Raw genomic sequence first — 12273 nt, 5'->3', positions numbered from 1 at the left:
GTGTGTATCTGTGTGTGTGTCTGAGTGTGTATCTGTGTATGTGTCTGAGTGTATCTGTGCGTGTGTATCTGTGTGTGTATCTGTGTGTGTGTCTGAGTGTGTATCTGTGTATGTGTCTGAGTGTATCTGTGCGTGTGTATCTGTGTGTGTATCTGTGTGTGTGTCTGAGTGTGTATTCTGTGTATGTGTCTGAGTGTATCTGTGCGTGTGTATCTGTGTGTGTATCTGTGTGTGTGTCTGAGTGTGTATCTGTGTACATTTCTGAGTGTATCTGTGCGCGTCTGAGGTGCGTGTGTATCTGTGTACATGTCTGAGTGTATCTGTGTGTGTGTCTGAGTGTGCGTGTGTGTGTGTTGCAGCCCACGTGGCCTCGAATGCACTCCCCTGAGCAGCAGAGTAGCTCAGGGTGCTCCCTTCCTACCCCGAGGACCCTGCTGAGCAGGGGAGAGCTGAGAGCTTGGCTGAGCAGCGGTACCCGGTAAGGGGGAGCCTGTCCAGACCCCAAGATCCCCCCGAGACCTGCCCACCTGCCCCACGGGGAAAGCAGGGCCCAAGTGGCTTCCCCGTGGAGCCGGGGTCCTGGCCCCGCAGACGCAGGTCAAACATGGCTCCCACCCCAGTCGTGCCTGTGCACTGGTCCCGAACATCCCTGCTCCGTGCGCTCATCTCCCGACAGGAGGGGCCTCTCGCTCTGGAAGCCTAGTCAGCAGGGGGAACTTCTGCGGGGCCTGCCCCGCGAGGGTGCGCACGCCCGCTCTGTGCCGGGATTTCCTAGCTGGAGCTTCCGATGGGACAGGCACCAGGCGTGGGCGTGGGGATCCCGTGACACAGCGCCGGGGACCCGGACTGCGGTCAGGAGACCCCAGGAGTAGGGGTGGGGCCCCAGATGGGGGTTGCCAGAAGGGGGGGAAGGGCAGCGAGGGCCAGGTGGCGGACTGGGAAGGTGCCTGGGTGCCCAGGCGCTAACATGGAGCCGTGATTGGTTTCCTGCTGAGTTTCTCTGGGGTAAAAGCCAAATCCACTTTCTAAAAGAGAAGCTGAGAATGAGGGAGTTTGTGGGATTTCTGACACTCGTTACTGCAGAGTCAAATGGCTGGTTTTTGATTACATAATGCTTTTCCTTTGGGAAGGAAGTGATGTGCTTTTGTTCACCCTGAGTCACCCGGTCAATTTCACTGCACGAATCTGAAATCAGGTTGCCCATGACAGGGTGAAAACCGGATTTTGTGTCCCCGCGGGGACAGGGTTCCTCACACTGACACCAGCTGCAGGCCACTCTCGCCAACACCGTTGACCTGGAGTCTAGCAACGGGATGTCAGCGAGCAGGTGAACCTGGCCTCGGGCACTCTCCGGGACAGCTGGCCCGTCCCCAGCCCGGGCCAGGGACGCGACGCCTTGGGGGTTAACACCGCTGGGTCGTGTCCCCCTGCTCAGGACCGGGCTGAGGACGATGGTCTTCGGCAGTTTGGGAAACGGACACAAACTGGAGATCAGAGGTGATGAAAGAACCCATCTTGGTTTTGCTCAGTGCGATGATGTTCTTTGGCGGAAGGCGAGGTATTTGCAGTTTTGCAGATGTACGCACAGCACTCAGGGAGGGATGACGGCATGATGTCTGTGATTTGCTGCCCAATCCTTCAGCTGTCCTGCTTCTCTCTCCTGTTTCTCATGACCACAAAGACTTACACGTTCCAGCTCCCTTGGGACCCCAGGATAAGCTTACCCATGCGATCTTCGCTCAACCTGCGTGGCAGGTTTGCCCACCTCCTTGGAGGGGCAGGAGAGGACAGGGCACAGGGGTAATTTCTGAACTGTCCATCCCCTGCCCGCCTGGCCCTGCTTCTGCCCAGGGTGGGCACCAGGCCCAGGAAGGCCTGCCGGCCCCCTTCCTCGGGCATGTGGACCGGAGCAGAGGAGGGATGAGAGCGGGGTCGAGGGTGGGCGTTCCTGCGATCTGCCTGACCTTTTGCCTCACTAAGTTTTCCTGACCCCTGGGTGCCCTCCCGCTGGTCGCCGCAGGTCCCCACGCTCCCACCATTGCACCCACCTCTGCTGATCCCCGGCTCAGACCTCCCATCGAGGGGGCCTTTGCTCTCGGGGCACGCATCTCGGGTTCTCTGCACCCTTCTTCCTGGCTCTGTTCCTTCTCGGTGCTGGTGACGTCCTGCTCCCGAGCCGTGCTCGCATTGCTGGCGTGGACCCGGCTTGGTGGCAGGTGTGGTGGCCGACTCGTCGGCACGGTGGCCACTGTGTCTGGAATGTTTGCGTCTGCAGGCACACCTGAAGTGGCCTCGTTCCCCTGGGCTATCTTCATGGGGTTACGTTTTCATAAATTAAAGGAGACTTTCCGTCTCTTTCTGTGGCCAGGAAGAGTTTATATGAGATTGAATAGCCGTTCAAGAAGTAAATGCCGTCCAGTCGGGCTGACATTTGCCAAAGGTGGTGCTTCAGCCACCTTCCCGACTTCTCCACTGAGGTCAGACCGTTCAGATGGACTTCCAGGACTGAGTTTGGCCATTTCTGTCTTGCTAGGAAAGCAGCCGTTTGCTCTTGATTTTCACGGGGATGGGCGTGACTCCCTTATTTCAGCCCCCAAAGTCCTGGAGCAGCTCTGCACCCAGCCTGGGGTCCGCGGGTCCCCTGGGGACCCCGGCATGACGGTCACAGACATTTTCGGAGAGATAAAAGGCAGGTATCTTCGGGGCCCTTGATGTGCACACACGATTTACCTCGGATACAGTCGTCCTCATCGGCAAACGCTGTCCCCGGCCACCACTGTGCGGAGTGTCCGCAGACACCGTCTCACCGCCGGAACACGGCTTCAGCGGCTGATGGCGTTCAGGACCGGCGAGCTGGGTGACCTCTGGCCTTCCCTTACGCTGATGGCTGTGGATTGGCTCTTTATTCAAGTTAACTTTCCGTTAGTGCTCTAAGTTCCCTGATAATCTGACGTATTCGTTTCTCTTTTTATGCATGTCAAACCCCTGGCAAGAAGCATTACAACGCAAACAAACCAAACTTCCCAAACACTTCAATTCCTCTTACTTACGTCACAAATGAGCTTATAGCAAATCAAGTCTACATACATATTCTGCGCTCAGTTTACAAACTCAAATTATTTAACATTTCTTAGCTTGAAATTACAACTCATAAAAATAACAGGTTATTCCCACCCCGAGTTTAAAGGTAACCAACACGAGAATGGCTGATCTGTGCGTTGTTCCGGGAGGTCTCTGAGGTCACAGTGTGTTATGGCGCGGTGCGCGTCATAGCCACGAAGAATTCAGTGGCCGTAGAGCTCCACGTTTTGATGTGAAGATACGATGCACTTACGTGTAGGGTCTTCATTTTTTAAGTTATGGTGGATTGTGTATAACATGAAATTTACCATTCTAGCCATTTCTCAGTGCACAGCTCCGCGGCATTGAGCACATTCGTGTGGTTGTGCAGCTGTCCCCACCACCCACCTCCGGAACGCTTCATCTTCCCAAACTGAAACCCCATCCCCGTGAAACGCTGACTCCCCACCCCTCCCCAGTCCCTGGCACCCACCGTCCTACTTTCTGTCTCTGAATTGATTCCTCTCTGTCCCTCAGATATGTGGATCACACAGGATTTGTCCTCTGGTGACTGGCTCGTGACACTCAGCATGGTGTCCTCAAGGTTCATGATGTGGTGGCCCATGTCAGAACGTGCTTCCTGTTTAAGACTGAATACTGTTCCCTTGTCTGTACTGTCCACATTTTATTTACCCATCCATCTGCTCATGGACATTGGGTTGTTTCCTTCCACTCTTTGGCTATTGTGAAGAAGTGCTGTGTGAACATGGGTGTGCCAATACCCATTCAATTTCTTTTGCTTTTGGGGGCATATGCTAAGAAGTGGGATTGCTGGATGATGTGATAGGTCTTTGTTTAATTTTTTTGAGGAGCCCCCATCCCATTTTCTGCCATCGTACATTCCCACCAACAGTGCTAAACGAGGGTTCCAACTATTCCTTGTCCTCACCAACACTTGTGTTATTTCCTTTTTTTTCTTTGTTTTCTTTTTTCTTTTTTTTTTTAAAGATTTTATTTATTTACTTGACAGAGATAGAGACAGCCAGCGAGAGAGGGAACACAAGCAGGGGGAGTGGGAGAGGAAGAAGCAGGCTCATAGCAGAGGAGCCTGATGTGGGGCTCGAACCCATAACGCCGGGATCACACCCTGAGCCGAAGGCAGACGCTTAACTGCTGTGCCACCCAGGCGCCCTTTTCCTTTTTTTTTTTTTTTTTTCAATTTAAAGCTCTTCATTTTATTTTTGTGTGTACACTTAAAAAATTAATAGACTTTATTTTTGGGGGGCAGTTTTGGATTTAAGAGACATGGAGCAGAAAGTACAGAGTTCCTGTATATCCCTTCTTGCGCCCTTTGGTTTTCTTGTTTTGTGTTGTTTGTTGTTGTTGTTTTAATCAGAGCTATCCTAACAGTGTGACGTGGTCACTCATTTGGTTTGGATGTGAATTTCCCTAGCATTTAGTGATCCGGAGCATCTTTTCATGCGCTTATTGCCTTTTTTTCCTATCTTCCTTGGAGAAATGTGTATTCAAGTCCTTTGCCCATTCTTAAAACCAGGCTTGTTTTGGTTTTTGTTGAATGTTGGGAGTTCCTTGTATATTCGAGGTATCAGCCCCTTCTTGGATCTCTGATTTGCAAGTACTTTCTCTCATGCTGGGTCTGCCCCTCAGCCTGTTGACTGTGTCCTCTGACGCAGAGGGGCTTGTAATCCTGATGCAGGCCCAACTCGCTTATTTTTTCTTTTGATGCTTGTACTTTGGTGTCATATCCAGGAAATCGGTGCCCAATCCAGTGTCATGAAGCTCCTCTAAGTGTGTTATGGTTTAAGCTCTTACATGTAGGTCTGGGTCCAGTGTGCGTCAGTGTTTGTATCTGGTGTGTGTCGAGAGCCCAGCTCCAACCCTTGGCGCCTGACGGGGTTGGTGGGCTTTTTCAAGAGGAGTTACCCGTGTCCACACCAGAGATTCCCTGCGCTCTTGCTTTGCTCTGCCTCTGGCTGCACTTTTGGCGGATTGTGCTGCTGGGGCAGAGGGAATGTTTAATGAAGGCCATCTGCTTAACCTTGGCTTGAATTTGTAAGCCGACACACTTGGGGACAGACATGCAAAACTACTTGGTAAATCTCAGCTAAAAACGATAAAAATGCATACGCAGTTGGAAATTTGACAATGTGAGAGTCATCTTGGCCACCAGGGCACATGGCTCTGGTGTGCCTGTGGTGATGTGAAGGTGGATGAGGGCACGAGTTCTCGTCCCGTTGTCACTGTGATTGCACCCAGATTAGCGGTCTGCACGCTGCCCACTCCTCTCCCGCCCATCTGTACGTGGAGCCAGTGGCACTGCCCTCCCCCCCAACTGGGTCACTGTCCCGGCCGGGGCTTGCTGGGTGGACTGTAGACCTCCCTCGTCCATTGATCCAGGCCATGCTTATCGCTGCCCTCAGTTGTGAGAGAGTGTGTGCTTTCATGTGCCCGTGTGTGTGGACATGGCGAGCGTCACTCCCAGCTTCCCCTGCCTTCCCTCCTCTGGTCAGGCGGCCCCTCAGCTGAGGCAGGTGTGGGGCCTCACTTCCCCTGCTGGGCCCGATGCTCCTTGAGGGTAAGGGCTCTGCATACTATCCTCCTTGTCCCCATCTGCGGCTTGTGCCGCACTGTGCAGCACGTGTGGGGGGCTTGGGACAAGGTGGGGGCCAGTGTAGACCATGGGCACCCAGGTAGAGCCGAGCCCTGCCCACGCATGGCACCTGCACGCTGACCGCCAGGTCAGGTGGGACCCGCCAACCTGGACACTTGATCACGTGCAAAGAAAGCTCTGTGAGCCGGGACGTCAGCAGGTGGCCTTGTCTGGAAAGGTGCGGGCCACGTGCAGCTCCCTGTCGGGGTAGGACGGGTGAGTCAGAAAGCTCAGTGGTGCTTCCTCCATGAGGGACTGGGAACGTCCTGTAGCCAGGAGACTAGCACCGAACAGCCCCCCTGGGCCCGCTGGTCCATGTTGCTCGGCCACATGTCTGGGCCAGGGCCCCGCTGGGCTGCCTGGCCTGCTTTCCACGACAGACCGATCGGTCTCAGTCTCCTGGGTTACCGGGAATGGCTGCACAGTGGGCGGCTTACATCTCTGGGCTCGAGTACCCCCTGGAGCCTCTGCAGAGGGGCCAGCTTCTGTGGTCTGGGGCCAGGGCGAAGCCTCAGCCCTTGGAACTGGGAGAAACTCCCCACTTGGACACAGAGCTGCCAGGGATCCCCGGACACTTGCTGTGACACTTTGGAACATGATGGGTCCACAGTTAACAATGTCATGCTTTTTAAGGGGGAGCGGCCCCGGGCCTGGGTGGGCGGGGTGGGGGAGTCTAGGCAGAAGGGCGCCAGCCAGCTGGGCTGCAGTGAGGACACGCAACACCTGGGCTCGCCGACCCTGTCTAGTTCTGCTCTGCCCCTTCACATGCGACAACGCGGCGAAGCCACACTTCACCTCATGAGCCTCAAGGACGCATGCCACATGCTCGTTTCTCAGAGGAAGACAGTGGCCGCAGAGGTAAGTGGCAGGGCCGGCGTGCACTGGACACGCTCGCCCTTGGTCGTCCACAGCCGGAGGCCAGGCTGAGTCTCCCGCCAGCTTTGTGGCCAAGGAGCAGGAACTGGACACCATGACAGCCTCCCTGGGCCTCCCCCTCCCGCCTCTGCCATGTCAGTTCTAAACTCTGCCGTTCGCGGACTCCTGCCGGCCACGGATGTCCTCCTGGGCATCAGGCCTGAGGACTTGGGACTTCCCTGAGGCAAGGGGTTCCCCCTCCTCCCCTCGCCGTGGACTGTTATGTCCCAGGGGCTCGGCAACATGGCTGCACGGGTGGGGTGTTCTGGATCTTAACAGTCACTAGCCCACAACCTCCAGGTCGCATCACCCAAGGGGACGGTGTGGAGCTGTGTCTCGGGGCCACAGGGCCAGACCAGCTCTTCCGCTGCCCAGCTGCGTGTTCGTGGCCAGGCCCTGCCAGGTGGGGCTCCCGTCCCCCGGCTGGCTCCGTTCAGCCCCACGGCACCTGGTGGGGCTCACCTGGGGAGGGTGACAGGTGCTCTCCTCACAGCTGCAGGTTCTGCCCCAGCTGCTTGGGTGGGGGCCTATCTTGCCCACCCCCCTGCCCTCCATGGCTCACCCACCCGGCTTCTTTCTCAGCAACGGCTAGCAGCTACAGCCACAGCCGTGGCTCCCCACGGGCCTCCCAGACGCACAGGCTAGGCCATCTGATCAGGGCCCAGTAGCCATGGGCTTGCCGTCCAGAAAGGCTGCTGGGAGCGGCTGGGGCAGCAGGCAGCCTTTCTCTTCTGTCCCCAGAGAGTCCCGGGAAAACCCCAAGGAGAAGGGAGCTGTCCCAGGATGGATCTGTGAGTGGCTCCTTCTTGACTTCTGTTCTGCCTCCTACCCCTGGGGCCTCGGGGGCCTCCCCCGGCTCCTGGGTCACCCCTCAGGCCTGCAGGGGAGTGGTCCAACCGGGCAAACCCAGACCCGAGGGGCTCAGCTCCTGCCTGCTGAGCCGGTGGGAACAGTTCCTCTCGGGTCACTCCAGGGCAGAGCAGCAATGTCAGTGGTGACAAGTGCGGCCGTGGCCAGTCCCCACTGGGAGCCTCCCCTGCCCCTGCCCCTGGTGGTCACTGTCCCTTCTCCTTGACCTCCCGGCACGCGTCCCATTGTGGCCGTTTGCTGGTGGGTGGGCAGGAAGGAGTGAGCAGCACCGTAATCGACTCCCCGCCGTTGAGGACGTGGGCGTGACCTGAAGGAAGACAGCCGTGGTGGCAGGAGAACCTGGTGCACACTGGGGGAGAGCGTATCGCTTGCCCCCATCCCGTCAGCCTCCCTGACCCCACTGAGGGGGAGCTTGACCGTGTGACTTGCTTTGGCCGGTGGGAGGTAGCCACCCCCGAGCCCAAGCTGTGTTTGGTTCTTCCCTCTTACTGCAGCGATCCTCCAGGAGAACAGACGCTGGACAACCCTGGAGCCAGCCGGGCCCTCTGACGCCCTCTGAGGCCCGCCGGGCCAGCAGAGCGGTAGCCGGCTCACAGTGGTCGCGTGTCACACACTAAATGTCGTGAGCCTCTGAGATGTTGGGGTGCCTGTCGCTGCAGCAAATGCTGACGATACAATAACCCAAAGGAAAGAATAACTAATGGTAGAATTGGAGATGCTGAATTTATTTTGAGGACACATTCCACTGTGTCCCATGACAGGTGGTGACTTAAATGATGGTCAGGCAGAGGGCTTGGCAGCACGGTCCAGGGTTGGGGAGCAGGAAGGAGACTGGAATTCAAACTCAGGTTCCTGGTGGAGATAGAGATTGTTCTAGCTGCGGCATGGGGCCTCGGCTTGGCTGGGAGGGGCCGCCGAGGGGCAGGCAGGGTGTGGACAGATGTTCTCAGTCCCTCCTGGGACAGTGGCAGCCTGTCTGCAGATCAGGCTCTTGTCCTTCTTCTGGGAGCACAGCGAATCCACCCCTCCCAGCCCCCCCCCCGGCACTTGGGTGCAGCCAGGTGTCTGCGTGCAGATGGAGCCCGTGGGGGCAGAAGTGACACCCGCTACCTCCAGGCCTGGCCCTAAAGCCGTCCCTTGTCTGAACCCTGTCTGGATCCGACACAGCCCCTGGTCTAGACTCTGACCGCTTAGAGCGAAACCTGGAACCTGCTCTGGGTGTCCCGGGGGGCACACCTGTCCCGCCTCCCTCCAGTGTCCGGGTTCGGCCCCTCCCCCCCCAACCCCACGAGCCCTGCAGTGGTCCCCGACTGACCGTGGGATGATGTATGGGTGTCCCTGGGCCTGCTGCCCCCGTGGCCACACCAGGCTCCAGGCCCCAGGCCCTCTTCGGCCTGCCCCGCCCCTCCCTCTCCCCCGGACCAGGACCAGCAGTTTGCTTTCAAGGCCCCGTGGTTCACAGAGTCCTGAACCCATGTTGAGAAACTTCGAGCCCCGCAGCACATTCCAAAGTTCATAACTGCGCAAGTAAACAAAAACCACCCAAATCAAGGCCATTTTCCAGCTCTCTCTGGCAGGGAGTGGCCGGCCCACTGTAGGGGCAGACTCCTGGGGGCGCTGCGAGGAGGCAGGGGCTGGTGGCTGGGCTTCGGGAAGCTGGGGGCAGGCACCCATGTGACTGGGTGGGGGACAGGGCTCAGCTGGTCGGGAGCTGGAGGCGGTCAGTGGCTGGTATGGGGAGGGGTGGGTGCCATGTGGCCCCCTGCGCTGTCACTAGAGGCGGCAGGCGGGCTGCCTCGGGACCAGGAGAGCTCTGAGTCTCTGGGGCACCGGCAGAGCAGCCACGACGTCTCACGGGAGCTCAAGTCCTTGCAAAGGACATCACTTCTGACTCGGGGAGGGGGTGTGCGCGTCGTGCGCGCACCAGACTCTTGTGCTCGTTAGTTACTCAGTAAGAGTCACTGTCAGTCGGGGCCACACCGTTGGTTCCGTCACCATGAAGGTCCGGTTGCCCCGTGTCTGGCATGGCTCCGACCTGCCCGTCCGGAACCCGGGCTGGGCGGGCGGGTTTGTCTTCGCCGGCAGGCCGCGGGGAACGTGGCTTTTGTGCAGGCCGCTCGAAGGCGAGCGGTGCAGGAGACCTCGTTGTCCGTGCTCGCAGGCCTCGGGGACCCAGCCAGCTGTTGCACTGAGGCTGCGTCTCTTCCCAGCCGCGTCCACGTCGGGAGGCCGGCAAGCCGCTGAGAAGGGCGGCTACCTCTGAGCGTGCGGAGTTAGCCTCCCCCGGCTCGGGGTGACCCAGTGTCTGTGCCCCTCCCGCCACGTCACCCTACCCCTCGGAGAACTCACAGCCCTCGGCGTGGGCCCCAGAGCCCGCGTGCACAGCCAGGCTCGCCCTCAGCGGGGACGTGTGCCCACCGCCCAGGGGCCCCTCTGCACGCCATCTCCGGAGAGGAAGTTTCAGAAGTTGAAGGTCTGACGCCTGGCCCCTGCCTGTGCCCCCAGGAAAGCGTGTGGTTTATTCTGTGTCCCCAGTTGGAAGGCCACCAGCCCAGAGAGCCCCCTCTGTTCTGGCCCTTTGTGCCCCTGGTTCTCCTGGCCTCGGCACAACGTCCCCCACCACACCATCCTCTGTACAGGACGCACGGGTGGGTCTCCTCCACCGACGGCCGGCACCCTGGGGACAGGGGACATCAGGGGACATCGGACATAGCATTCCTCTTCCTCCTCCCCTCCCCTCCTCCCCCTTCTTCTTCCTTCTCTTCTCCTCTCCATCCTTCTGTAATTGAAAAATGTTATTACATAATAATTGTTCTCAGTAAAAAAAAACCCAAAAAGACTCAAATCTGAAAAGTCTGTAAAGAAAGGGTGCTCTCTGTTCCCCCTACTGCCCACCCCCGTGCTGGCCCAAGATGACCACTTCTAACCCTTTTTGCTGCTGTTTCTGAGGGTCACCTCTGCTATTCTTTGTCTTTTTTTAAATCTTCAGATAGTTTCCTATTTAACTGGAAAGCTGTACTGCGAACTCACACAAAGTCTCAGTGTAGCAGGTGGGGTAACGGCCTCAGAGGCACCTGGGGCCCGACCCCAGCGCTGGGGAGTGTAACCGGACAGGTGTGGGGTTTGCAGATGGGATCGCGCTGCGGCACTCGACACGGGAGTGATCCGGGTCACCTGGGGCCCAGTGTCGTCACGAGGTCTTCTAAGGAGGCAGGGGGCTCCGAGTCAAGGAGAGGAGCCATGAGGGCGGAAGCAGGGGGCAGAGAGGGGGAGGCCACAGGGACAGCTTCTAGAAACGGATCCTCTCCCTCCCCTGCGCAAGGAGCACCGCCCCGCCGACCCCTTCGTGTTAGCCCCCCTGAGACTGACTGGACGTCCAGCCTCCAGGACTGCAGGTAATCGTGGTGACGGACTACAGCAGCGGTTGGAGACAAATACCCTACTCTGATCAGAGTGGCCATCAAACCCGCTGAAGCAGTGTGAGCAGGGGACATCTGGGTGGCGGTTATCGAAACTCACGTGAGGGGGGGTCTGGGGGGCGCAGTCGGTGGAGCGTCCAGCTTATAGTTTCGGCTCAGGGCGTGAGCTCAGGGTCCGGAGATCGAGCTCTGCGTGGGGCTCCGTGCTCAGCGGGGAGTCTGCTGGAGATTGTCTCTCCCTCTGCCCCTCCCCCTGCTCGTGCTCTCTCTCTCTCTCTCTGTGTCTCTCTAATAAATAAACAAATCTTAAAAAAGAAAAAAGCCTCACATCAGACGACCACACTGAAGACAGGCCAAAGGAGAACAAGAAGTAATTAAGCATTTTCCTAACGAACAGCCGCACATACGTCTTAACAAACGGAGTGGCCTTGAGCCAAGACCTTGACACTGATATTCATTTTGCCACTTAAAAGAGTAGGATGACTTCTCTGTTAGTTGCATTACTGGGGACATTTCAACATTGTGTTCTTGCCAGCGGTGTAAGCGTGTCCATCCAAGCCCTGGCGGCCGGGCGCCAAGTGGCCAAGAACAATGGGCCCCAGCCGGCCAGCTTCAGGTTGGTGGGGTGGTCACTCCAGGACAAGATGAGACACGGGCAGCCGGGAAGGCATCTGCAGGCAGGGGCGGGGGCATGCAGAAGGTGAGGCCCCACTTCCCCCCCCCCAGCTGCCCCCGCATCACTGGGGTTCAGGGAGTCCCTGAGAACGAAACCGCTGGGATGCAGTGGGCTGCTGTGCAGCCCCGTCCGCACCAGGAGAAGCTGTGGGGGGCCCTGAACACCCCCAAGGAACTCTCAGATCTGCAGTATCTCTGTCCCAATGTCAAAAGTGCACCCCTTGAGGCCAGCACCCCGCTCCCAGCTGCGATCAATTAAGCAGCACCAAGAGCTGAAGCTGATTATGGGATGGAGTGAAGCAAACCAGAGTCCTACTTTTTAAATTCCAGAATGTGAAATTCCCTTGGAATGCTGTTCTTTGTGGTGAGACTGGGTTTAATTGTTACCATTCCTGTTGCCTCTCATAAGAAAACAAAATTAATCCACGATGACCCAGAAAACAAACATGAAGACCTCGAGTGACTCTTGAGAAAGGAAGCATTCTCAGACCAGGTTATGCGCGATGCCCTTCCAGGAGCGAGCCTGGCCCTCCTGGCAAGATGCCGGGGCACGTTTTGGAGCAGTTTTTTTTTTTTAAAGATTTTATTGATTTATTTGATAGAGATAGAGACAGTCAGTGAGAGAGGGAACACAAGCAGGGGGAGTGGGAGAGGAAGAAGCAG

This window comes from Ailuropoda melanoleuca, chromosome 1 (assembly GCF_002007445.2).
Source record: "Ailuropoda melanoleuca isolate Jingjing chromosome 1, ASM200744v2, whole genome shotgun sequence".
In the NCBI taxonomy this organism is placed as follows: domain Eukaryota; kingdom Metazoa; phylum Chordata; class Mammalia; order Carnivora; family Ursidae; genus Ailuropoda; species Ailuropoda melanoleuca.
This window is presented reverse-complemented; position numbering follows the sequence as displayed.